At 40.9% G+C, this 24,165-nt stretch overlaps 1 pseudogene; it reads right to left on the reverse strand.

The window, feature by feature from the left end:
* Window positions 1–1,412: 1,412 nt before the first annotated feature.
* On the reverse strand, window positions 1,413–6,421 carry LOC107974100 (exocyst complex component 7-like; annotated as a pseudogene).
* Between the last annotated feature and the right edge of the window lie 17,744 nt (window positions 6,422–24,165).

Raw genomic sequence — 24,165 nt, forward strand, 5'->3', positions numbered from 1 at the left:
ATGAAAAAGGAGATATTACAACTGATACCACAGAAATACAAAGGATCACTAGAGATTATATGAGCAGCTGTATGATAGTAAATTAGAAAATCTAGCAGAAATGATTAAAATGGATAAATTTCTCTATACATATTATCTGAAAAGATTAAACCAAGAAGAAATAGAAAACATGAGCAGACAAATTATAAGCAACAAGATGAATCTATAATAAAGTCCCCCATCGAAGAGGAGCCCAGGACCTGATGGCTTTACTGTGAAATTCTATCCAACTTTTAAAGAAGAAATAATACAAATTCTTCTAAAACTCTTCCAGAAAATTGAAGAGGAGGGAGTTCTTCCAAACTTATTCTACAAGACCAGCATTACCCTGATACCAAAACCAGACAAAGACAAAACAACAACAAAAAACTACAGGCCAATATCCCTGTTGAACATAAATGCAAAAATCCTCAACAAAATCCAAGCAAACCAAATCTAGCAGCATTATTCAAAGATTATTCACCTTAATCAAGTGGTATTTATCCCAGAGATTCAAGAATGATTCAGCATATGCAAATCAATAAACATGATACATCACATTAACAGAATGAAGAAAAAAACTGTGTGTGTCTCAATAAATGCAGAAAAGTATTTGATAAAACTCAATGATTTTTCATGATAAAAATTGTCAACAAGTTAGGTATAGAAGGAATGTATTCCAATGCAATAAAGTCTATATATGACAAACTTATAGTCAGCATCATACTGAATGGGGAAAATGTTGAAAGCTTTTCCTCTGCAACCTGGAACAAGACAAGGAAGCCCACTTTCATCATTTGTATTCAACAGGGTACTGGAAGCCCTAGCCAGAGCAATTACGCCAAAGAAAGAAACAAAAGGCATCCAAATTGGAAAAAAATAAGTTAAATTATCCCTGTTTGCAGATGACATGAACTCATATATAGAAAACCCTAAGTTCCACCAAAAAAAATCTCTTAGGAGTGATAAACAAATTCAGCAAAGTTGCAAGATACAAAATCAAGGAAAAAAATCAATAGGGTTTCTATACACCAACAATCAACTATCTGAAAAAGAAACCAAGACAACAACCTCACTTACAATAGCGATAAAAATAAATAAATAAATAAAATACCCGGGAATACGTTTAACCAAAGAGGTGAAAGATCTCTGCAGAGAAAACTATAAAACAATGCTGAAAAAAGTTGAAGACACACACAAAAAAAGGAAAGACATCCCATGTTCATAGATTAGAAGAATTAATATTGTGAAAATGACCATACCACCAAAGCAATCTACAAATTCAATGCAATCCTCTGTCAAAATACCAATGACATTTTTCACAGAAGTAGAAAAAATATTCCTAAAATTCATAGGGAACAAGAAAAGACTGAATAACCAAAGCAATCCTGAGCAAAAACAGCAATAACAAAAATAAAAACAAAGCTGAAGGAATCACACTATCAAACTACAAAGCTGTAGTAACCAAAGCAATATGTTACTGGCATCAAAACAGACATATAGGCCAATGGAACAAAATACAGACCCCAGAAATAAGTCCACTTATTTTCAGCCAAATGATGTTCTTTTTCTTTTTTGGTGGGAAGTTCATTGATTTTTACAATCAAAATTCATCTATGAATCTGATAAAGACCTTCAGACAATTTGAAGTTTTGCAAAATAAGGTTTGGGAAGCCCTCTTGTAGATCAGTTTTGTCCTCAAGTCTGTCCCCCAGAAGGCATCAGAAGTCTCCATCACCCCTGGGCTCCAGATTGCTTTTGGCCCTACTCCCAGGAGATTTGGGGGCAGGGATCTCCCTTTCCTATTCATCGTTCTCACCCCCACCCTTTTCAGCGATGGAGCTGGAGTTCCAGGCCCACGTGGTGAATGAGATCGTGAGTGTCAAGAGGGAGTATGTAGTTCATGATTTCCACCCTAGCAGCTGGTGCCCTGCTTCCAGGTGCCAGTGAGTCAAGTCAGGAAGAGGATGACAGGAGGGCTAATGGAGGTAGGAAGGTGGGGGATGCAGGGCCAGAGGCATGAACCCACACCCCTGCTGCCCACTCCCCATCTCCCCCTGGAAAACCACAGTTTTTCCCCTTCCAGTTGAGCCTGAATAACACAGCGCTAAAGTCCATCATAGCTCTATTGGCGCCTGAGGGGCACTTATATTGGCCGTCATGTGTAGGGGGGCTGCTGCCCCTCCAGGCCATCAAGCGCATTGTTTCCAAGATGACACTGCTGCTGGGCTACCTCTCTTACACTCCTCCCTGGTGCAGGCCCTGCCCAGCTCCTCCTGCAACCCGCTCCTCAGTAAGTTCTACTTCCTTACCTGGCCTTCCTGGTTTCTCCCACCTGCTGTCACCCATACCAGGGTGTTTCAGCTCAGCTCCCTGGACATCAGAGGCACAGGACCTGGCCCCTAACCATCCCACCTGCCCTCCCACCTCCAGTTTACTACATCAGCGTCCTGCTGCTGCTGCTCTTCCTCAGTGCCACAGAGATTGTGCTGCTGGCTGGGCTGCTGGCCTGGGGCAACTTTGGGGCTATGAGCAGCCCCAGCCTAGTCCTGAGAGAGGAAAAGCAAGATTATGAGGATCCAGGGTCTAATCCTGAAAGTGGATGGAGGTTGAGGCACCTTCCTGGGGGTGAGGGGTAAGGAATGAGGCCTAAGTGCAGGTTGGAACAGAGAAAAACTGGCAGGTTGCCTGCCTAGGGCTGCGTGAGGTTGCTAGGTGGGTATGGCTCCTTGCACCAACCCTGCTGGCTCTCCTGTCCCTGGACTCCACCATATCCTTTCTTGTTAGAGGCAGATCTGCATCAGGGGCAAGCTTGGCCTCCCTAAAGGCCCAGGTGACCTCAGCTCTCCAAGATAACATGTTGCCTTGTGGAGCCTCTCTAAGATGGTGTTTTTTTCCATCGAAGATGGCCTGCAATGGACCAGACCCAAACGTTCATTAACTGAGACTTTCCAGAAGGGATAGAGTCTGATGACCCCTGGGGTTCATCCTTCTGCTCATGTTGGTTGGTGGGGGGAGCCTGAAGAACAACTCCTTTCTCTGCATCTTTGCCTCATGGAAGCACCCAGAAGAATAAAGTGGTCAAAAAGAAGCTGGGCTGAGACTGTTGACCGTGACTTCTTTCTCATGTATGTGGCCTGGGTGCTTTGCAGCCAATTCATCTTCACGGGAATTTGGATGTGAGCAGCATGCAAGTCCAACTCAGCCCCTAGAGAGGCTGTACCCCATGACAAGCAGCCAAGGCTGTAACTGCGTTGGGCCTGGGTTGCAGACTTGAGGATGCAGTTTCGGTTTCCTATGGCTGGGGGTAGAGCCAAGACAGGGTCTCTGGAGAGCTGAGGAGGAAAGTCAGATCTCGTCTCTATCCCCGGAAGACCCTAAGCCACCCTGAGCTCTCCCTCTGTTAGCATATAAGCAAAGAGCTTGAAATAAACCCATCCCCAAGTGCGAGTACACCTCAAGGGTCTGTCTTCATTGAACTCAGCTATTCATTCTGATCCTAAGTAGGTAGGACCTTACTTTTCATCCCCACTTTTCTCCTGAATTTCTCTCCACTGTCCACCAGTCTCCCAGTCCATAGGCATGCAGCCTCACTTCTCCTTCTGCAACCATTGCTGTTTGGCCCTGGGCCAGGAGGCACTAATGCTGGGAAGTGGGAGACGGGGGCCTGGGAAGCAGGCCACAGAGGGTGGGTCAGGGCTCCTTTTCTGAATGCCTCCTAGAGAGTACTGGACCCCAGAGGGAATGGCAAGCAGGCAGGCACTCCTGCCCCGAGTCACCTAGGGGACTCCTAGGAGATGGAACAGCCCCAGACCTCAGGTCTTTGGGCAATGGGGAATACGTTTTCTGCACAAAATCCAAGAGAACCTGATTGCTTTTCCCCAGGTCTTCTGACTACTCCTCTGAGAACTACCCACATTTTTGGGCTGAAAAGGAAGTGCTAGTACCCATTTTTGACTGAGGCCAGAGGTAGGGCTGTTCTGCCCTCCTGCTTTTGGTACACATGAGGCAGCTGTGGGCACAAGCCTCTGTCTTCTTTCTCTCCTATCCTATTTCACAAGCTATCAGCATCACAAAACCCAAGATGAGAAGGAACCCAGCTTTCTTGGTGAATGCTGGTTTGGTTGGAAACATGGGCTACGGGGAAAAAGGAGAAACCAGGACTAGAGGGCTCAGGGAGGGGGGCTCCTGGATGGGGCAGTGAAGACAAGTCTCTTTCCTAAAGGACTTCAAACTCACCCAGCCCAGAGGCAAGTTAACATGGGTTTATCTGTCCAGTGACCTGGTTAGTCTGGCAAAACCAGGCAGGGCTAGCAGAAGACTCAGGCAGAGTTGTTGAAAAGGTGATTGGTCATGTCATCCACCTGCTCCATGTGTATATGGAGCAGGCTCTTGGTGAAAGGCATGCTGCTGAACTTGTGCCGAGAGGCCCCATAGGTTTCCTTGACAATGTTTTTTTGGGCCTGGCAAATCCTGTCCTTCTTCTCTGTGTCTGAAATAGCCCAGGCCTTTTGGATCTTGCACAGTTCTTCAAGGCCATCATTGAAGCCCTTGAAACACTCCTTGATCATCTGCTGCTCCTTATTCTAGAATTTGACTCCTGCTTGGAACACAAGTATATTGTTCTCTGTGAAATATTCAGTCACCTTTAGCCAACTGCACTGGTAAGTAGGGATCTACTGCTCAATATGCTCCCAGTGGGGGTGCTCAGCAGTCTGCTGAGTCACAGCCACCAGCTGGATTAGCTCAGACTTCAGGAACTTGAGGATGTAGTTGTAGTTGCTATGCAGGAAGATGGTGCTCAGAGTTGGGTCCTCATACACCTTGGACTTGCTCAGCAAGTTCAACTGCAGGCTGCCCAGAATTTTACAGATATAGATGCTTAGCAGTCACTTGCTGAACTTGGAACCATGGCTGTGGCTGAAGAACTGGCCTCTTGGGAAGCCAGCATGTTACCCACCATCTCCTGGAAGTCCAGAAGCTGCTGCAGGAAGAGGATGACGTTGCTTGTGAGCATGGTGCCATTCTTGGGCATGTTGCATTCATTGTCGAGGTCATTTTTGATGTTATCCACAAAGTCCTCCAGTGCTTTGGCTCCAATAGCCTCTAGGGAGATGATGATGCCAGGTGATTTGTTCTTGCTGATGGCGGCCATGCCCTAGAGCACCTGGTCAAACTCAGGCTTGCTGTGCTTAGGCCCTGCGGGATGGAGAAGACAGTAAGCACCATGGAAAAGTTGTGTCAAATGATGACCTCCGAGTGGGAGACAATACTCTCCCCTTCAAGTATCAGCCCATCCAGCACATCCTGTATCAGAGTCAAAGGTCTTCTCCTGATGGTGCTCAGTGATGATGTCAGCCAGCAACTGATACTCGCTCTAGGTCAGCTTGACAAAGGTACTGACACAGTGAATGTAGGCATCAGTCTCCAGGTCCACCATCTCTCCTGGCCAGCAGCCTATGCTTGTCATTCAAGGCCTCGGACAGGTGCTTAACTTTGAAATTATGCTCTTGACCTTCCAAAGGAAGGAGGTTGGAGCATCCCTTTTCTGCAACTAAGCCATGCTTGGAATGAATACTGTTTTCAGAAGGTTTTGAGCCTTATGAATATCCCTGGCCACTTGACTGGCTTTTTGGCGGGTGTCTTTTTCCTCTTGTTGGGGATAGAAGGACAGTAGGGAAAAAGAACTGTTCTTCCAGAAATACTTCTCCAGGCCTTGATGAAGTGGTCCAGCTGGCTGGAGCAAATCTTGTAGTAGACATTCATAAAATCTTGGTTGCAGCTGTATTCCACCAGCCAGTAGGAGATGCAGATTACATCCTGGAGCACACTCTTGGGCAGGTGCTCCAGGGACATAATCTCCTGTACCTCCAGATCATCATCACCACCGATCAGATCCAGGATGAGCACAGGGAATACAAACTTATTGTGCCTGGTCATCAGGCTGCAGAGCTCAGATGTGTGTTCTGGGCTGTCTGGGCTATTGTCCTGGAAATACTCCACAGCCTTCTGAATCTTAGCCATGCTTCCCAGATACTTCTGGCCTACCTGTGGGGCCCTCTCTGATGATCTGCTAAGTGTCACTGGCAACATGGTAGGAGTCGATGATGTGGTCCAGGATGGATAGCGTCTTCTCAAAATTGTCTTGCAGCGGCTGCAGATTATCTGTCTGCTTGTGCACCAGGATGAGGGAATTCTCCAGCTTTATATGGTGGCTCTCATATGATGACAGGATAGACATCATGTTCTTGGTGAGCTGGTCACTTTTCTCCAGGCTGTCTTGAATATAGGACAGCACCTCCTCCTCCTGATTCAGCTTCTCTTCAATCTCTGGCAGCCAGGTGAATGCCTCCAGTGGAAGGATCATATCTGCAAACCCTATGGCTCCCACTTCCTAGTTTCATTCCTCAGAGCTCCCCACCCTGCAACTGACTATAAATAAAGGCACTAAGAGCATTCATTGGTGGGAGGGACAGTTTCTTCAATAAATGGTGCTGGGAAAACTGGATAGCCATATGCAGAAAAATGAAACTAGAACCCTATCTCTTACCATATAAAACAATAAACTCAAAATGGATTAAAGATTTAAATATAAGACCCAAAACTACGAAACTAGTAGGAGAAAATATAGGGTAAACACTTAAGGACATTGGTCTGGGCAAAGAGTTTATGGAAAAGACCTTAAAAGCACATGTAACAAAAGCAAAAATAGATAAGTGGGATTATATGAAACTAAAAACTTCTGTGCAGCAAAGAAAGCAACCAACAGAGTGAAGCGACAACCTGCAGAATGGGAGAAGATATTTGCAAACTATCCATCAGATAAGGGATTAAATCCAGAATATATAAGGAACTCAAACAAGTCAACAGCAAAATAATAATCATAATTCATTAAAACATGGGCAAATGAGCTGAATAGACATCCCTTTAAGAAGAGATACAAATGGCCAACAGGTACATTAAAAATGCTCAACGTCATTAATCATCAGGAAAATGCAAATCAAAGCCACAAAGAGATACTATCTTACCACAGTTAGAAAGGCTTTTATCAAAAAGATAAAAAGTAACAAATGCTGGGGAGGATGTGGAGAAAAGGGAACTCTTATATGCTATTGGTGGGAATGTAAACTAGTACAGCCATTATGGAAAACAGTATGGAGGTTCCTTAAAAAACTAAAAGTAGAGCTAACACATGATCCAGCAATCCCACCACTGGGTATATATCCAAAGAAATATGGAGCATGTTAAAGAGGTGTCTACTCTTTCATGTTTATGCCCCAGTATTAACAATAGCTAGGATATGGACTCAGATTAATCTAAGTGTCCATCATCAGATGAATGAATTTTAAAAAGTTACATATAGACAATTGAATACTATTTAGCCATAAAAATAACAAAGTTCTGTCATTTGTGAGAACATGGATGAGCTTCGAGGATATTATATTAAGTGAAATACACCACACAAAGATAAATATTGCACACTATCACTCATGTGAGGAAGCTAATGAAGTTATCTTGTAGAAGTAGAGAGCAATTACTACAGACCAGGAATGGTAGAGGAAGGAGGGGATTGCCAAAGGTTGGTTAATGAACACAAAAGTAACGCTAGTTAGAAGGAATAAGGTCTAGTGAGGTCTAGTGTTCTATAGCATGATAGGGTGGCTATAATTAACAACAATCTGTTGCATATGTTCAAGTAGTTAAAAGCACAGATTTTGAATGTCCCCAATACAAGTAATGATAAATGTCTGAGGTGATAGATATTCTAATTATTCTGATTTAATCATTAGACATCGTATACATGTGTTGGAATATCACACTGTTCCCCATGATATGTACAATTATTATGTGTCAATTAAAATAATATAAAAGCAAAAAATATATATACCATTTAAAATAGCAGCAAAACTTGTTAGATGTGATTCTATTAAAATATGTATAAGATCCATATGTTGAAACTACAAAACTACAATGAAAGAAATCAATGAAGACCTACATAAATGGAGTGCTATGTCATGCTCAAGGATTGTCAAGATACCAATTTCCCCCAATTTGACCTACAGATTTAAAACAAAAATTCCAGCAGTTTTCTGTGGGTATCAAAAATGTGATTTTTAATATAGCCCCCTCCCAACCACAGAAAAGCAAAGAACTAAGATTAGCCAAACAATTCTGAAAAAAATAACAGAGTTGGAGGACTCCTATTACTGAATTCCAAGACTTACTGTAACGCCTCAGTAATCAAGATAATGTGGAAATAGGAAAATGATAGACACATACATCAATTAAAAGTGTAGAGAGCCCAGAAATAGTTGATCCACATAAATATAGTCAACTTATTTTTAACAAAGGTGCAAAGACAATTCAATAGAGAAATGATAGTCTTTTCAACAAATAGTACTGGAACAATTAGGGATTCATGCACAGCAAAATGAATCTCAATGTATACCTCACACATTATACAAAAATTAACTCAAAATGTATCAGACCTGAAGATGAAATGTAAAACTATAAAACTTCTGAAAAAAAAAAAAACATGGGAGAAAATCTGTGTAATCTTGGGTTAAGCAAAGAGTTTTTAGCTACAACACCAAAAGCATAATTCCCAAGAAAAAAACAGGTAAATTGGACTTAATCAAAATTTAAAACTCTTACTCCATGAAAGACACTACTAAGGGAATGAAAAGACAAGCAACACACTGGGAGAAAATATTTGCAAGTAATATTTCTGACAAGAATTTTATCTAGAAAATATAAAGAACTCTAAAACTCAATGATAAGAAAACAAACAACCCAATTAAAAATGGGCAAAAGATCTGAAAAGACACTACACTTAAAAAGACATACAGCTGGCAAATAAGCATATGAAAAGATGCTGAATATCATTTGTCACTAGGGAAATGCAAATTAAAACAATCATGAGATACCACTACACATCTATTAGAATGGCTAAAATTTAAAAAATGCAATATCAAATGCTGGTGAGAAATGCAGAGCTCTCATTCATTGCTACTGGGAATGCAAAATGCTATACCACTTTGGAAGACAGTTTGGCAGTTTCTTATAGAGTTAGACATAGGCTTACCGTATACCCAGCAATCATTCTCTTAGGCATTACCTAACTGTTTTTAAATCTTATGTTCACACAAAACCTGCATGCAAATGTTTATAGCAGTTTTATTCATAATTACTCAAAACTGGAATTAACCAAGATCTCCTTCAGTAGGTGAATGGATGAACAAACTGTGGTATATCCGTACAATGAAATACTATTCAGCAATGAATAGTATTTATTAGCCATTCCTTCACTCACCTACATGGATGAGTCACAAATGCATTTTACAAGTGAAAGAAGCCAGAGCAAGAATACACAATATAATTTACATACAATATTACATACACAATATAATTCAAACCATATGATATTCTGGAAAAGGTCAAAGTTATACGGATAGAAAACATATCAGTAGTGCCAAGAGTTTAGGGGGAAAGAGGTATTTGACTAGGGGAAGCATTGGGCATCTTTAAAGTGTGATGGAACTAATCTGTGCTACTGTGGTGGCAAATACATGATCCTATGTATTGGTCAAAACACAGAGAACTTTGCAGCACAAAGAATGAACCTTAATGTATGCAAATAAAAAATCGACGAAGAGGTCAACAGATCTCAGGATAGACTGTAGACTCTGACAAAAGAATATAATTGTATTACAAATATATGACATAACCTCACTGAAGGGTTTGGGGAGAATTAGACGCTCACTTAAGTAACTTTGGAAAATGGTGGGTGTATTAGCCTGTTTTCACACTGCTATAAAGAACTACCTGAGACTGGGTAATTTATGAAGGAAGTAGGTTTAATTGACTCGCAGTTCTGCAGGCTTAACAGGAAGCATGGCTAGGAGGCCTCAGGAAACTTACAATCGTGACAGAAGGTGAAGGGTAAGCAAGCGTGTCTTACCATGGTGGAGCAGGAGAGAGAGAGCAAGGGGGGAAATGCCACACACACTTTCAAATAACCAGATCTCTTGAGAACTCACTATCAGGAGAACAAGGGGAAGCTCACCCCCATGATTCAATCACCTCCCACCAGGACCCTCCCCCAACATGTGGGGATTACAATTAGAGATGAGATTTGTTGGGACACAGAGACAAACCATATCAGTGGGGGTTTTGTTGTTGTTGTTTTTGTTTGTTTTTGTTTTTTGAGACAGAGTCTCACTCTGTCGCCCAGGCTGGAGTGCAGTGGTGTGATTTTGGCTTACTGCAGCCTTAACCTCCCTGGACTCAGGTGATCCTCCTGCCTCAGCCTCCTGACTAGCTGGGACTACAGGCACATGACACCATGCCTGGCTAATTTTTGTATGTTTGTAGAGACAGGGTTTTGCCATGTTGCCCAGGCTGGTCTTGAACTCCTGGCCTCAAGTGATCCACCCTCCTTGGGCTCCCAAAATGCTGGGATTATGGGTGTGAGCCACCATGTCCACTTTATACAAAAATGGTGTTTTAACTGGACACTACAAAACAAAAGACAAAAAGAACTGAAGATTGAACATAAGCACTGTTTTCTAGTTGGTAAATTTGTTTCTCCTGAGGATATGGTTTAACAATTCTGAAACTGCTGAATATGTTTACTGGAATTGAACAAGTAAATAAGTTGACAGCAGCTGGTTGGAGCCACATTTCTTATGATTAAAGAGGGATGTAACAGAGACGCAAGGTTAGAATGAACCATGTGGTAATAGATTAGAGTTGGAGACACCAGTATGAACTCATGTTTATCTTAATACAGATTCAGAAGAATAGGCACAGAAGTAGTCATAGATATATGCGATACATGGTTTGGTACACATACATAGGTTTCGTAGATCTTTCTACTGAAAGGGCCTATCACGATGACATCATGATAGGAATAAACACACCAATTGCTCATACCTTGGTTTTTAATACTCTTCTCCAATAAAAGGAACCAGGACTCCCTGGAGAAAAGACACGTTGTAGAGCTGGGACAGAGAATATACAAGTTGAGTTTTGTTGTGCCAGGAAATTAGGAAGTGCTCAAAAAGTAAAAGGATGAAGGCATGTGAGAAGGGCCCAGGAGCCAGCCTGAAAGAGCTTTTAATACCCAAACAATTTGAACAACAAAATAAACGGTATGTTGGGGTTGGTGCAAAAGTAATTGCGGTTTTTGCCATTACTTTTAATTGCAAAAACTGCAATTAATTTTGTGCCAGCCTAATAAAATCGTAACATAACACAGAATTATAATCTAAAGTTTAAAATAAATAGCATGAGTCCATACTGATATAAGTAAATGACTGAACACGTAAATCAAGAAGAGACAGATCTCCTAAACAGAAAAATTCCCGGTAGTTTATGTAGATTCTCCTCCCTCAGGGTGATGTAGCTTAACTCCACACCCCTTGAATGGGTTGTGCTTAGTGGCTTGCTTCCAAAGAGTAGAATACGAAAAGGTGGAAAAGTTACTTTATAATGAAGAAACCTGGTAAATGCTACTCAACCAGGTGATCAAAGTTACCTTCATCAGTGATAATTCAAGCTGATACACATACTCCTGATAGAATGTGATGAAAATGAACTTCAACTCTATGTATTCCCTTCCAAAAACTCATAATGTTTACAAAACAGTGAAAAAATATCAGACAAATCCAAACTGAGGAGCATGCTACAAAATATTTAACCAGTACCCTTTTGATATTAAGTCCATAAAAATCAAGAAAAATCTGAGAAACTGTCACAGCCAAGAGGAGAATTAGAGACATGATTATTAAATGTAATGTGGTATCCTGATTGGAATCCTGAGACAGAAAAAAGGACATTAGGGGAAAATTTGTGAAATCTGAATAAAGTGTGTAGTTTAGTTGATAAAAATGTATCCATGCTGGTTCCTTGGTTGTGACAAAAATTCCACAGTAATGTAAGATGTAAACAATAGAGAAAACGGTATTGGGTATACGGTAACTCTGCACTATCCTTGCAACTTTTCTGTAAACTATTCTAAAAAGATATATTGATTTAAATCTTAAAAACAACATAGGTATATTTTAAAAGAGCATACATAGAATGATCCCAATTCCGTGTAACTAATATGTGAATGTGTACCAGAGGAAAAACCAAGTATGTATGTGACATCATACATATCGTCAGAGATATGACCATAGGTAAATTTTATTTCTCTTTTCTGTTTTTCTGTATTTTTCTTTTCTTTTTTTGAGACGGAGTCTCGCTCTGTCGCCCAGGCTGGAGTGCAGGGGCGTGGTCTCTGCTCACTGCAAGCTCCACTTCCTGGGTTTACGCCTTTCTCCTGCCTCAGCCTCCTGAGTAGCTGGGACTACAGGCACCTGCCACCATGCCCGGCTAATTTTTTGTATTTTTAGTAGAGACGGGGTTTCACTGTGTTAGCCAGGATGGTCTCGATCTCCTGACCTCGTGATCCTCCCGCCTCGGCCTCCCAAAGTGCTGGGATTACAGGCGTGAGCCACCGTGCCCGGCCGTACTTTTCAATGCTATAATTTAAAACAAACATTTATTCCCTTAGGTAATTTTAAAAAGCAATACTCAAATAAATAGAGACCATGCAATAGAGCAGTGGGAAGAGGGGAATCGAGCTGCTTCTGCGGAAACAGGCTGTTTTTCAGACCACCATCTTTAGCTGACTCAGGAGACAATAATTTCTGGGGTTAGAAGAAAAGATTGAACAAGAGCTGAATCTCTGAGTTTCTGTGATCGTCATTCTTGAGTCACTGTAAGAAAATGATCCTTTCACTTTTCTAGATTAAAAAAACTGAAATTACATGACTCAAACAAGGCCACAAAGTTGATTAGTGTGCTAAGGCATACAAATGTGTTTTATTTGGTCTATGCAGTGTTTCAAAACCATTTGAATATGAATAGCTTTAGGTAATGCTGCTTCTTTCTTTTGATTATAGCAAGCTTAGTGCACACTATACTTTTTCAACTCCTGGCCCACGGAGATATTTATTTGGAATCATTGATTTAGGTAAAGTAGCAGAGGTGAAAAACTGTGTACAGAGGTTAAGAAGTCTAAGATTAAATGAAGAAAAACCACTCTTTGTGAATTCCGAGAGGGAAGAAAAGTTCTTTTCCATGTGGGTTAATTTCTTGTTCTAGCCAGGACCATTGCATTGCATAAATACTGCAGGCTCTGTGCATGTCACCATATCTGTAAATGGAGCCCTGGAATTATTCAGTGCACAGACTCGCAGCCAAATGCAGCAGCTCTGACTCTCCATCAGTGTCATATTGTAAAAGTCTTGTAATTTATAATGCTGTTTAATGTTCTGTTTTCATAAAGTGTGGTTTTGAGTCACATCTCAATTCAAAACCACTTTCAGTCATCATCACTTCAATATTTATTGAACATATGTACCAGACTCTGTTCTCTCATTGACTCCTTACACTGGCCTTAACCAAAAGTTCTACTGGTATTTCTCATTTGTAAAATGAGAAAGTTGAGACTTAGAGAAGTCAAATAATTTGCCCAAGGTTATGCTATGGAGCAAGGATTTGAATCTACATAGTAAGGAACCTTTTGTGAGGGGGAGTATATTTATGAAGACATTGGAGCTAATTACTTTGTTTCATTTAGAAAAAACAATCTATTTTAATCTATAATACTCATTGATTTTTTACACCAATTAATTACTACATATAATTTTGAATATTATCACTAATATTTGATATCTTTATTCACTTACCTAGGTGAAAGTAACTATATGTAATCTCTCATTTTTACGGTATGCCAAATTTTACTTTTCAAATTACATTATTTTCTTAGTATTTTGCAATGTAGACAATGTTTCAATATTTGTCATGCATACACAATGTTTCAATATTTGTCATGAGAACGTTTTTGTGTAATGGTTTATAGACAGAAGTCAGTGTTTAAAATTTCATATTATCCTAGTTGTCTGTTTTGTCACAAGAGTAGATGTAGATTTTTTTTCTTTTTGAGAAGGTGTCTCGCTCTGTCGCCCAGGCTGGAGTGCAGTGGCACAATCTCAGCTTACTGCAACCTCCAACTCCCGGGTTCAAGCAATTATCCTGCCTCAGCCTCCCAAGTAGCTGGGACTACAGGCGCCTGCCACCACACCCAGCTAATTTTTTGTATTTTTAGTAGAGACGGGGTTTCACCATGTTAGCCAGGATGGTCTCGATCTCCTGACCTCGTGATCCACCCGCCTCAGCCTCCCAAAGTGCTGGGATTACAGGCGTGAGCCACCACGCCCGGCCAGATGTAGATATTTTTAAGCTGTCAAGAGTCTGGCAAAATTTTGGCTACTTGGATACTAATTATATTAAAATCTATTAACTAATCTTCCTATTTAATCTCCTCCTGCAATGGGCAGCATAATCAAACGGATTTCCAAAGAGGACATATTGAAGCACAGAGGGTTTTAGGGTCTCTCTCAGGGAAGTCAAGTGCTTAGGGAAAACTGGAGAATTATAGCATTTGAAAGGCGAAAAAGGAGTTGCATCCAAGAAAACAGTGTCAAAGCTGTTGAATTTAGTCCCTAAAGCAGCAAGCGTGCAAAGGTTTTATCAGATTAATACTGTGGATTTTGCTGATGGCTGCTTTTACATCATCTTTTGAATGTGCAACTGAAAATACAGCTTTCTTTCTCAAGTTTTCAAAAATAAAGACCTTTCCTCTTCTCAGTAAACACATCTTCCATGAGTAAGCTGGACATATTTCACAATCTTTAATAATTCTCAGATCTGCATCTCCAGTGAGACCTCTCTCCTGAAACTCAGAGCTGTGTCCAACTATTTACAGTATACTTTCATTTGACTGCCTTAATGGAACCTCAAATTCTTCCAGCACTAAGCTGGCTGTCACCATCTCTCCCACCACACATGGCAATAGCAACCACAATAATGACAACCACAACAAATCAATTTTACCTCATGTATTTTCCATTTAAGGCCTGGAAAAACCAACCACTCAAATAGCTCCTTCCTTCAATCTACACATAGAGTTGATTACTAACTCGTAAAGATTCTATTTCCTTAATTTCCTTAATCTTTCTCTCATCTATCTCTGTCTCTTGCTCCCAGGGCCATCTTGTATGCTTGTCCTCCTCCCTGCAATGATTATGAGAGCCTTGACAACAGACATTGTCTAACTTACAGCTAAAACCTTTTTTTTTTTAATTTTTTTTTTTTTTTTTTTTGTGGAGACAGGGTCTTGCTCTGCCATTCTGGATGGAGTGCAGTGGCACAATCATGGATCACTGCAGCCTTGAACTCCTGGGCTCAAGTGATCCTTCTGCCTCTGCCTTCTGAGTAGCTGAGACTACAGGCATGCACAATCCTGCCCAGCTAATTTTAAAAAAAATTGTAGAGATGGGGTCTTGTGATGTTGGCCAGGCTGGTCTTGAACTCCTGGCCTCAGGTGATTCTCCCCCATCAGCCTCCCAAAGTGCTAGGATTACAGGTGTGAGCCACTGCACCCAGCTATAACTGAAACATTTAGTCGGCCCTTAATGCACATCATTTTTTTCTTAACCCCGTCATCGAAAGGTTTAAAAGACTTTTGGAACTTTTAGATTTATCAGAAAGAATTTTCCCTAAACTTTGTGACTACATGAAAGTTATCTTTCAAGTATGTACATACATTTATTTTTGAACCACTTTAGTCATCTGTGCTTCTTGGAAAGGCAATTTGTATTTGGTCTGTCTCCAGGCTTGGGCCTTGGGTGTGGTGTTTTTCTAATGGTTTTCCTCAACCATTTCAGGGATAGAACTAAGCCCTAATTGTTGTAAGATATCCATTGTACACAACGAATTACCTTCTCTTCTATGCATATTCCAGGATAGTACTAGCTCTGTGCCATCTTGGGAGAACTGAGAAAATAGTCACTTAAATCATTGTCTGTTTTGTGGTTCACATGAGAAACCCCAATTGAGAAAAGCTGCAAGGTCTCAAAAAAGGTCCTTAGGAAATATTTCTCATAGATTACCAGAGATTGTGATTTTCTTACCAATGGGCTAATGGCTCAGTCTCACTTTTTCCTTGCTAGTTTATCCATTCATTGCCTCCTGTCCCAGAAATCAAAACACACACACGTGCGCGCACACACGCACGCACACACACCCCAAAACAATCCCACTAGCCGTGGATATGATGTTAGCAAAACACCTTGCTTTTATCTTTCAAGTCCTCTTTAAGCATTCTCTTTACCAATATTTAGACTCAGAGTTGGAAATTTAAAAAAAAATCTGAAATCTCTACTTGATTTGGAAAATCTTTTTCCTTGGAACTAGGCTGGCATGAAAGGAACAGGCATCATGGAAAGCTGTGTTTTCTTTTGCTTCTCTTTGGGGAGCAATAGTTAAGAGCTGTGATGGCAGACATGAAAGTAAGCCCAGCTCTTTACAGTTGGCCTCCTTTGAAAGGCCTTTCCTTGACCCCTATTCCCCAGGAAAAAAAAAAGTTGCTAACAGGAACATCACAAGGTTCCACTGATGAAATGTGTTGAACCAAACCATGTATGATGACAACTAGTGGGTGGAAAACATTTCCCCAAATCAGAACTGGGTATCTACCCTCCACGTTACTTCACTGGATGCCAAAAGGTTATCTGTGAGGAACTAGGAAAGGAAGTATATTTGAAAACATCACTGGAACTTGTATACAACATCTTAAGGTGTTTGATCCTTTTATGAACTGTTGACAGCTTTTCGCCATTGAAGTCTATATGAGATTTGCCAGCCAAGTGAAAGGAGGAAGCAGGGCCAGAGTGCTTGACCAAGGAACCCCTAAGAGCTGGTTAGATCACAAGACATGAGATGACCAGGGAGAGGAAATGGCCCAGAATTCCATGAAATGCTCAGGCATCTGTATCAGCAGTTTCATCAGACCTATTTTGGCCATCCAAATGATTCTCTTCGAGTTTCATTTCCAGTATCATCTTCATTCAAGGATCCAGGCAAATATGAATTCCCAGAGCACTCAGAGAAGCATGCAGTAGCTGAGGATTATTAATAATCATTACAGTGCACTAAATCAGTAACGGCACTGAATCAGGCCATCGTGCAACACACCCTTTTGTGTTTATTAATGGTCATGACAGTTGCTTAATTGGGATAGTAGTTCTGTTTAATTGGGACATATTTAGTGCTACTCAGGCCAGGTATCTTCCTCTTGCTCCTGCCGGGTCTGTTTGTTCTTCATAAGTTTCTCAGTATTTCTGTGGAATGTGCCTGATGCCAGCTGGTCTCCTAAGCCTTCCCACGCTGGGAAGTCTTCTGGGCTGTGGCTTCTGCCTGAGACATTATCGTCGGTGTTAGATTAACAAGCCATGACTTAGAAGTCCTTTGCTTAAAAATGAGTATGTCAGGCTGAGTGTGGTGGCTCATGCCTATAATTCCAGTGTTATGGGATTCCAAGGCAAGGGAATTGCTTGAGGCCAGGAGTTCGAGACTAGCTTGGGCAACATAGTAAGACGCCATCTCTGTAAAAAAATAAAATTAAAAAATTAGCCAGGCATGGTGACATGTGCCTGTAGTCTTACCTGCTCGGGAGGCTGAAGTGGGAGGATCACTTGAACCTAGGAGGTCAAGACTACAGTGAGCTAGAATCATGTGACTGCACTCCAGCCTGGATGACAGAGTGAGACCCTGTCTCAAAAATAAATAAATAAATAAAATGAGTGTGTCATGTGCATGTTAATGCTGACTCTAGCATATAATGGATACTTATAAATCAATAATTATGCAACGTTATCTTCATTAGTATGGAGAAAGGAATCTTTTCTCAAACCCTCTCCATCCATTGCCGCTACTGTTAATCTTGGGTTCTGTCTCATTTCTCACCTCATTGCTCCATTTTTATAGCCAGCTCACCTTTCTGACCCAGGCTTTGGATTTTCCCACAGCTCAGCATATAGCTCAGACTCTCTATAAATACGTACCTCCCTCCTTAGCTCCTTCCAAAAACTGACCTTTTGCCCTCCTCGTTGTCTGGGCTCCATGTCCATTCGTGACCCATTATATGTTAAGTTCCCACAGACACTGATGTAAACACAGACCTCTTTTTCACTGATGTCTCCTGATCACTCTTTTCATCACATGGTGCCCTTCTGCCCGTCAGACTGTATCATGGCAGGATGATTCCACTTGCGTTGTAAGTTCCTACAATCTTATGAGAGTCATTAGTTAAAAAATGATATTGTAAAAGTAATGCTGATGTTATAGACAGCCAAACAACAGCATAGAGTTTGTAAACAAGTTTTCTGAAAGTTTATAGTACATCAGACATTCACGATTTGGAGAAGGAGGCCATGAATTCTACATTTCCATACCCATGTTGCAACCACCTGACCACACTCAACAACCATAGGAATTCTTACAAAAGCCTGATTTCCTTCCAAAATAATCTGCTTCAAAAAAAAAAACTTAATTATTTATTTTGCTTCATTCAATAGGACTCAAATTATGTTTGTTTTTTAAAATAAGTTTGACTTATTTTCATATTAAATTGCTTGATCATTTCTTTTAAGTTAGTGAGGACTTTCTGTGCTTTGAAGTAGTTTTTGGCTTTTTTGTTTTCCTTTAGGGTATGACAAACTATTACATTGTCTGGAGAATTGGGGACTGGATCAGAGAGGCAGAACAAGTGGAGCTCAGGGACATGATTTCTAAATAACAATTCTCATGTGAATGCTCCTACAATATTTCCCTTTTACTCATGTTTTTGTGTTGGTGTTTTTGTTGTGGTCTGGACTGGGGCAAAAAATGAAATAGTAGATCCAGATGTGAAATACGTCTTTTGAAACTGATGTAGGGGTGTGTGTGGTGTGTGCGTGTGTAAAATCAAAGGGTACTTCTGTAGTTAAAAGCTCTGAGATAAGAAAAGAAAAGGTGAGGTGGAGGGAAAATATTTTACTACTGAACCCCATCCTTATGGATCTAACCGTCAAACAGCTTCTTTCTGAAAGTACATCTTCTCTATTACACAAGTGATGACTTTGGCAGGTTTTCAGTTTTAAGATATTACATTGCAGATCTTAATTTCTCTGGTTTAAGAGAGAGTGTGTCATCATCCCCTGAAAGCAAGAACTTTGGAGTCAACAGATCTGAGCTCAGACCTGACATTAGCTATTGATCTTGAACAAGTCACTTTCCTTCCTGACTTTCAGTTTCTCCATAAAGCAGAAACAACAAAACCTACTTCCAGGGTAATTATGAGTATTCAATGAGACTATGTACATAGCACAGAGTGTGGGCCCTCTTGGAATGTTCCATGCCGTGTAAGTAGGTGAAAAGTGTCCTCTAGCCCATGCTGTGCCCAGAGAGCACCCAAAAGGCTGACTTGGCTACTGTCTCTGCCCTAGTGCGCAGTGGTGCCTGCTGCTGGGGAGGCTGCTGACCCTAGGCCGGACTTTATTGCAGCTTCCAGATTTAGCAGGACTTATTACTAAATATCTCAACACCAAATCATCTATATCCTTATATAATACCCTGTATTCCATGGATATTTAACTTTTTAACATGTCAACTGACTGACTTGACCTAGTTGAGCAAGGTAGGCAGCCAATGCACAGTCTTCTACTAGACTGTAATCTCCATGGTGGCAGGCATTGCATGTGTTTTGCTCACTCCTCTATCTCCAGAACCTAGCACAGTTCCCCAAACCTGGTAGTGAGTCAATAAATATTTTGTTGAATGACTTAATTACCAAGTCCAGCCACAACCTAAGAAGATGGCTTGACTTGATGTTTTAAGGAGTTGCACTATGAAAGAATGGGGAGTTCTCTGGAAAATTCACTTCCCCATTCTTTAACAGGATTCAAGAATAAGTCTCTTTTTTTAATTTTTTTTGATTTATATATATATTTTTTTCATTATATTTTAAGTTCTAGGGTACATGTGCACAACGTGCAGGTTTGTTACATATGTGTACATGTGCCATGTTGGTGTGCTGCACCCATTAACTCATCGTTTACATTAGGTATATCTCCTAATGCTATCCCTCCCCCCTCCCCCCACCCCACAACAGGCCCCGGTGTGTGATGTTCCCCATCCTGTGTCCATGTGTTCTCATTGTTCAATTCCCACCTATGAGTGAGAACATGCAGTGTTGGCTTTACTGCTCCCAATATGACTGTTGCATTTTTTCCACCTAATGTAATTGGGTAGAATGGGGTTTCTATTTTCATTTTGAGGCAAGATACAGATTGCAGCCTCATTAAATTTGTACCTTTCTTGCAAACCCAAACAACACTTCTTACTGCCTCCTGTTTACTAAGGATAAGAACAGTACAAGCAGACTTCAGATGAAACAAACTCTACAGTGGTCACCATCAGAGAACATTTAGTGAAATACTTAGTATGAAGGGATCAGTAGTGAGGAACACTGGGGACTCTTGGAACTTTTCTATGCTGCACAAGAGAACCACATCAGAGGGCACTGGCAAGAATTGATATGTTAAAAAAAGTTCCCTACCAGCCAGGATGGGTGTAACTGAGTCAGAGGCCAGAAAAGCCGGAGGAAAAGGAAGGAAGCAGGGTGTGTTAGCCACATGACTAAAGTGATAGGGCATATGGTTCTTAAGCAGGAAAAGACGCGTAGGCTGGACAAAAATGTAAACATTGGTGGCGTGTGGAGTATTCAGGAGGGCTGGAAATAAAAAACTTTGTGAGTCTGCTGAAAAGAAAGTGTGGCTTTGATGTGGAGCACATTTTCAACTGCAGCAGGGTTGCCATCTCTTGTGGTTGCCAAAATAATACTTAAACGAAAAATAGGAGGTTGTTCTTTGCTTAGGGGTGGCCTGTAGGAGGAAGAATCACAAGCATTTTCAAGTTGAAGAAGGCACCATTAAGACACTTCAATGGAACCAATAAGTCCAGTCAGTAGCCACCAAATTCTGCCAGGCCATTTTAGCAACTACCAGACCTCCAGTTTCATGACTGGCAGCCTCTGCAGCAGCAGATGCAGTTGAAGAGTCTGGGAGATGCCACTGTCCAGTTGAAACAAGGACTGCTGGGTGGACTTCCTTAAGCCACCCTTCCTTATCCTCAACCTGGATCTCATACTGGGTCTTAAGCCTCAGAGGAAGGATGGATAGTCAGCCCTCTTAGAGCCAATTATCCCTTGGGGGAATGTGGGAAGAAGCATGATTCTGCAGTTAGAAAGTACCTTGGCCAGTGGGAAGTTCTTTTAGGGCTCACTTCACATCTGCCTGAGCAGAAACACAGTCAGCCCTCCATCAGCCCTCCCAGTCCCTGGATCTGCATCTGGATTCAACCAACTGTGGATTGAAAATATTTCGGGGAATAAAAGCAATAAAAATTAACAATACACCAATAAAAAGTAATAGAAATAAAAAACAATACAGTATAACAACTATTTATGGAACATTTGTATTGTATTAGGTATTATAAGTAATCTAGAGATGATTTAAAGTATGCAGGAGGAGGTATGTGCAAATACTATGCCATTTTATATGACGTACTTGAGCATCTGCAGTTTCGAGTATTGGCAGGAGGTCCTGGAACCAATCCCCTACCAATACCAAGGGATACTGTATATTCAGGCCATATGAACAAGAGAAGAAAACCCAGCAGTGGGATTCACAGAGCATGATTGTTACTGCAGCTCACTTACTAACTAGCTTTGTGACCTTGGACCAGTCATTAGACCCTCCTGCACCGCAGCCTCTACACTCAGAGGGTAGAACCAGATAATCATCCAGACCCTTTCATTTCAGAACACCATGGTTCTGTGATTTACAGGAAGATCATAAGCTAGGTTCCATTCTTGCTTCTCTGTATAAACTTGGGCAAGTTTTTATTCCACCCTGTCCCTCAGCTTTCCCATATGTAAAACTGAGTTACTCATACTAATTTTACAATATTTTGAAAACTCACAGATGAAAGATATTAGGCAAATGCTGGTTATCATCAAAGCCTTAAAGGCAATTTTAATAACTTAACTTTTCAATATTTCATTGGAGATTAGATATGAATCCCTGGTAATTTTCTTTTTTAATTATACTTTAAGTTTTAGGGTACATGTGCACAACGTGCAGGTTTGTTACATATGTATACATGTGCCATGTTGGTGGGCTGCACCCATTAACTCATCATTTAACATTAGATATATCTCCTAATGCTATCCCTCCCCCCTCCCCCCACCCCACAACAGTCCCCAGTGTGTGATGTTCCCCTTCCTGTGTCCATGTGTTCTCATTGTTCAATTCCCACCTATGAGTGAGAACATGCGGTGTTTGGTTTTTTTGTCCTTGCAATAGTTAGCTGAGAATGATGGTTTCCAGCTTCATCCATGTCCCTACAAAGGACATGAACTCATCATTTTTTATGGCTGCATAGTATTCCATGGTGTATATGTGCCACATTTTGTTAATCCAGTCTATCATTGTTGGACATTTGGGTTGGTTCCAAGTCTTTGCTATTGTGAATAGTGCCACAGTAAACATACGTGTGCATGTGTCTTTATAGCAGCATGATTTATAATCCTTTGGGTATATACCCAGTAATGGGATGGCTGGGTCAAATGGTATTTCTAGTTCTAAATCCCTGAGGAATCGCCACACTGACTTCCACAATGGTTGAACTAGTTTACAGTCCCACCAACAGTGTAAAAGTGTTCCTATTTCTCCACATCCTCTCCAGCACCTGTTGTTTCCTGACTTTTTAGTGATCGCCCTTCTAACTGGTGTGAGATGGTATCTCATTGTGGTTTTGATTTGCATTTCTCTGATGGCCAGTGATGGTGAGCATTTTTTCATGTGTCTTTTGGCTGCATAAATGTCTTCTTTTGATAAGTGTCTGTTCATATCCTTCGCCCATTTGTTGATGGGGTTGTTCGTTTTTTTCTTGTAAATTTGTTTGAGTTCTTTGTAGATTCTGGATATTAGCCCTTTGTCAGATGAGTAGGTTGCAAAAATTTTCTCCCATTTTGTGGGTTGCCTGTTCACTCTGATGGTAGTTTCTTTTGCTGTGCAGAAGCTCTTTAGTTTAATTAGATCCCAGTTGTCAATTTTGGCTTTTGTTGCCATTGCTTTTGGTGTTTTAGACATGAAGTCCTTGCCCATGCCTATGTCCAGAATGGTATTGCCTAGGTTTTCTTCCAGGGTTTTTATGGTTTTAGGTCTAACATTTAAGTCTTTAATCCATCTTGAATTAATTTTTGTATAAGGTGTAAGAAAGGGATCCAGTTTCAGCTTTCTCCATATGTCTAGCCAGTTTTCCCAACACCATTTATTAAATAGGGAATCCTTACCCCATTGCTCCTCTTTGTCAGGTTTGTCAAAGATCAGATAGTTGTAGATATGCAGCATTATTTCTGAGGGCTCTGTTCTGTTCCATTGGTCTATATCTCTGTTTTGGTACCAGTACCATGCTGTTTTGGTTACTGTAGCCTGGTAGTATAGTTTGAAGTCAGGTAGCGTGATGACTCCAGCTTTGTCCTTTTTTGGTCCCATATGAACTTTAAAGTAGTTTTTTCCAATTCTGTGAAGAAAGCCACTGGTAGCTTGATGGGGATGGCATTGAATCTATAAATTACCTTGGGCAGTATGGCCATTTTCATGATATTTATTCTTCCTACCCATGAGCATGGAATGTTCTCCCATTTGTTTGTATCCTCTTTTATTTCATTAAGCAGTGGTTTGTAGTTCTCCTTGAAGAGGTCCTTCACATCCCTTGTAAGTTGGATTCCTAGGTATTTTATTCTCTTTGAAGCAATTGTGAATGGGAGTTCACTCCTGATTTGGCTCTCTGTTTGTCTGTTATTGGTGTATAAGAATGCTTGTGATTTTTGTACATTGATTTTGTATCCTGAGACTTTGCTGAAGTTGCTTATCAGCTTAAGGAGATTTTGGGCTGAGATGATTGGGTTTTCTAGATATACAATCATGTCATCTGCAAACGGGGACAATTTGACTTCCTCTTTTCCTAATTGAATATGCTTTATTTCCTTCTCTTGCCTGATTGCCCTGTCCAGAACTTCCAACACTATGTTAAATAGGAGTGGTGAGAGAGGGCATCCCTGTCTTGTGCCAGTTTTCAAAGGGAATGCTTCCAGTTTTTGCCCATTCAGTATGATATTGGCTGTGGGTTTGTCATAGATAGCTCTTA

Source organism: Pan troglodytes, chromosome 3 (genome assembly GCF_028858775.2).
Source record: "Pan troglodytes isolate AG18354 chromosome 3, NHGRI_mPanTro3-v2.0_pri, whole genome shotgun sequence".
NCBI classification, from domain to species: Eukaryota; Metazoa; Chordata; class Mammalia; order Primates; family Hominidae; genus Pan; species Pan troglodytes.